We start from the raw sequence: 4,381 nt of genomic DNA, 5'->3' as shown, positions 1-4,381 counted from the left end.
CCTGGAAAAGTCGGATTTCAAGCCAAGAGAAAGAAAGATTTTGTCGCAAAGACTTCTGGAGAAGCTCCTCACATTTCTAATGGCCAGGCCTTGGGGAGGTTGGCAGTGTCTGGTCAGGAGAACAGCTACGGCTGCAGCACCCCCCAGCTCCCTCTCTCTCATCTGTGGCGCGAGGGTGAACCCTGGTCTTGGTTTCCGGCCACACACACTGTGGTTGGAGGTGCCGGGGCTGCAGGGGCAAGATAAAACCTGCCCGTCTTTCCTGGCACTGGGCACATTTTATAGTCTCATCAGCGTATAGCTTCCATATCACAAAGTTCACCCATTGTTAGTGTACAGTTCGATGATTTTTAGTACATTTATAGCCTCGCGCCAACATCATCACAAGCCACTTTCCGAACTTTTCCATCAGCTCCAAAATTTCCCGCGAGCCCACTTGCAGTCACTGCCCACTCCCGACCCCCAGTCGCAGGCAACCACTGACCTTTCTGGCTCTATGGATTTGCCTTTTATGGACATTTCATATAAATGGACTCATACAACATATGGAACTTTGTATCTAGCTTCTTTCACTTAGTGTAATGTTTTTGAGGTTCATCTATGTTGTCAGTGTTCTGTTCCTTTTTATTGCTGATAGGAATCCATTGCGTATCGGAGGTGCCACATTTTGTTTATCCGTTCATCAGTAATAGACATATGGATAGTTTCTGGATTTGTGTTCTTATGAATAACGCTGCTATGAATACTAGCCTATGAAGGCGCCTGGGTGGCTCAGTCGGTTAAGCGTCTGCCTTCGGCTCAGGTCATGATCCTGGGGTCCTGGGATCGAGTCCCGCATCGGGCTCCCTGCTCGGCGGGAAGCCTGCTTCTCCCTCTGCCTCTGCCTGCTTCTCCGCCTACTTGTGCTCTCTCTCTCTCAAATAAATAAAATATTTTAAAAAATTGTTTTAAAAAACAGAGTCACTTGCTCTGTCGGCTTGAGCCCTTAATTTTATCATTTTAATGGGTATTACTTTTTTTCTGTAAAAATATGGAACACTTCACGAATTTGTGTGTCAATCACGGTAATCTTCTCTGTATTGCTCCGATTTTAGTGTATGTGCTGCCAAAGCAAGCACTGCCTTTTCCTTTTCTTAGTGTCTTTTGAAGTGCAAACACCTTAAATTTTTTTTTTTAAGATTTTATTTAGGGGCGCCTGGGTGGCTCAGTTGTTGGGCGTCTGCCTTCGGCTCGGGTCGTGATCCCAGGGTCCTGGGATCGAGCCCCGCATCATCAGGCTCTCTGCTCGGCGGGAGGCCTGCTTCTCCCTCTCCCACTCCCCCTGCTTGCATTCCCTCTCTCGCTGTGTCTCTTTCTGTCAAATAAATAAATAAAATCTTAAAAAAAAGAAATAAACTTTTCCTTCATTTCCAAAAAGAAGCTCTATGCAAAGATTTTTTTGATGATGTTTGAACGACAGCAAGGGGTTACTTAAAAATATCTTTTTCCATTTTTATGTTGGTGTTATATAAATCATTCTAGAATTGTCTATTAGCTGGCTTTTTAAAGATTTTATTTATTCATTTGAGAAAGACAGAGAGAGCACAAGCAAGGCGAGAGGGAGTGGGAGAGGGAGAAGCAGACTCCCTGCTGAGCCCCGACACGGGGCTCAATCCCAGGACCTGGAGATCATGACCTGAGCTGAAGGCAGATGCTTAACCATCTGAGCCCCCAGGCGCCCCTATTAGCTGGCTTTTGCTGCATAACAAACAGTCCCCAAACTTAGTGACTTAAAACAATAAACCTTAAATTATTTCTCATGATTCTGTGGGCTAGCTGGGTGGTTCGGGTACCTTCTCAGTTGGGGCTGGAGGGTAAAGGATGGCCTTGCTCACATATCTGGCAGATGGCAGGCGGGTAAGTCTAAGAGCGGCCTCTGTTGGCTTGGCTCAACCCTGCTCCAGCAGTCCAGCCTAGGCTTAGAGTTCCCAAAAACAGCATATGTAAGCCTGTCTCAAGCCTCTGCTTATATCACATTGCTACTGTCCTATAGGCCAAAGCAAGTCCAAGGGCAGCTGAGATTCAAAGGGTGAAAAAGTAGACTCCACCTCTTGATGGGAGAAACTGTTGAAGTCACAGTGCACATGGGCATGGATATAGGGAAGAGTGGAGAATTAGGGCCATTTCCATGATCTACCCCAAATAGGTTTGGTCTCTAACCATTAAATGCTTAAAGACCTCTGGATGTTACTTGAATTATAAATTTTATTATCAACCGAGTGTGCTGAAATAAAGCCTATAGGGACACCTGGGTGGTGCAGTCAGTTGGGCTTCCAACTCTTGGTTTTGGCTCGGGTCGTGATCTCGGGATCATGGGATCGAGCCCCGAGTTGGGCTCTGCACTGAGCTCAGAGTCTACTTGAGATTCTCTTTCCCTCTCCCTCTGCCCCTCCGGCACATGGTCTCTGTCTCTCTCCCAAATAAATAAATAAATCTTAAAAAAAAAAAAAAAAAAGAAAGAGAGAAAACCTATAATTTAACTAAATCTTCCTTGGTTATGTTTTGCACAAATTAATTTTTCTCCAAATCATCTGATCTTTAGTATGATGCTGAATTGGAGCATAGAAAAGAAACTGAAGCAATCAAGGACCATTCAGGAACTTCTTGGGAAAACAAAGACCTTGGGGGTGCCTGGCTGGCTCCTTTGGTTAAGCATCCAATTCTTGATTTTGGCTCAGGTCATGATCTCAGGGTTGTGAGATCGAGCCCCATGGCTGGGCATGGAGCCTGCTTGAGATTCTCTCTCTCCCTCTGCCCCTCCCTGCCCTCTCTCTCCCTCTCTAAAAAAAAAAGGTAAGGGGTGCCTAGAAGTCAGTGGAGCATGCAAATGACTCTTGATCATGGGGTTCTGAGTGTTCTGGCCCCACATTGGGCATAGAGCTTACAAAAAAAAAAAAAAAGATAAGGGGCGCCTGGGTGGCTCAGATGGTTAAGCAACTGCCTTCGGCTCAGGTCATGATCCCGGGGTCCTGAGATTGAGTCCCGCATCAGGTGCCCTGCTAGGCGGGGAGCCTGCTTCTCCCTCTTCCTCTGCCTCTCTCTCTCTCTCTCTGACTCTCATGAATAAATAAATTTTTAAAAAATTAAATTTAAAAAAAGATAAAAGGCATACAGATTGGAAAGGAAGAAATTAAACTGCCTCTATTCACAGACAACAAGACTGTCTACGTAGAAAATCTCAAGGAATCTACAAAAGAAAAACAAACAAAAAACCCCTCCTAGAACTAATGAATAAGCTTAGCATGGTTGCAGTGTACAAGGTCAACAAACAAAATTCAATCGCATTGGAAACCGATGTAGAATTGATAACCAAAGAAATATACAATGGGCACCTGGGTGGGGCGCCTGGGTGGCTCAGTTGGTTAAGCGACTGCCTTCGGCTCAGGTCATGATCCCCGGGTCCTGGGATCGAGCCCCACATCGGGCTCCCCGCTCAGCGAGGAGCCTGCTTCTCCCTCTCCCTCTGCCACTCCCCCTGTTCCTGCTCTCTTTCTCTCTGTATTTCTGTGTCTCAGATGAGTAAATAAAATCTTAACAAAACACCCACAAAACTACAGTACCCCAGACAGTGTGGTACTGGCAAAGGAACAGACACACATATCATGGGGCAGAGGAGCTCAGAAATAGACTCACACAAATGCTGACATTTGATTTTTGCCAAAGATGCAAAAGAAATTCGATGGAGGTAGGAGAGTCTTTTCAACAGAGTGTTGGAACAATTGCTTCTGCACAGCAAAGGAAACAGTCAACAAAACTAAAAGGCAGAAACCAGGTGGAGAGCTGAACCAGGCTAGGATCGGAGAACAGGTTGATGGATCAAGCTGTTCTGTCAACCCCGAGGTCCCATGGGGGAGAAGAACCTTGATCCCTGCCCCATGGGAGGCCCAGACATGATGGAAACACACCCAGAGCCTGACAAACCCTCAGGAGCAATTGGAGTGCAAAGTGGGCAGCTGAGCGTGGAGTGAACTCAGGCTTGTAGAAATGGAGAGGAGTCCATCGGGAAAGACTCCTTGGTAGAAGGTCGTTTTAAACAGGATTGAAAAAGGGGGCAGTGAGGGGCACCTGGGTGGCTCAGTCGTTAAGCGTCTGCCTTCGGCTCAGGTCATGATCCCAGGGTCCTGGGATCGAGCCCCGCATCCCGCTCCCTGCTCAGCCAGGAGCCTGCTTCTCCCTCTCCCACTCCCCCTGCTTGTGTTCCCTCTCTCACTGTGTCTCTCTCTGTCAAATAAATAAATAAAACCTTTAAAATAAAAAAATTTTAAAAAATTAAAAAAATTAAAAAAATAAAAAATCAATAAATCAATCAATAAATAAATAAAAAGAAAAGGGGGGCAGTGAC

The 4,381-nt window shown here is 46.0% G+C and overlaps 1 pseudogene; it reads right to left on the bottom strand.

Moving 5' to 3' along the window:
* Window positions 1-1,024: 1,024 nt before the first annotated feature.
* Window positions 1,025-1,118, bottom strand: LOC118010612 (annotated as a pseudogene).
* Between the last annotated feature and the right edge of the window lie 3,263 nt (window positions 1,119-4,381).

The sequence above is a fragment of the Mirounga leonina genome, unplaced genomic scaffold, assembly GCF_011800145.1.
Source record: "Mirounga leonina isolate KUSES-001 unplaced genomic scaffold, KU_Mleo_1.0 Mir_101609, whole genome shotgun sequence".
Taxonomy (NCBI): domain Eukaryota; kingdom Metazoa; phylum Chordata; class Mammalia; order Carnivora; family Phocidae; genus Mirounga; species Mirounga leonina.
The sequence above is the reverse complement of the archived record's forward strand: the minus strand, read 5'-3'. Positions and strand labels throughout refer to the sequence as shown.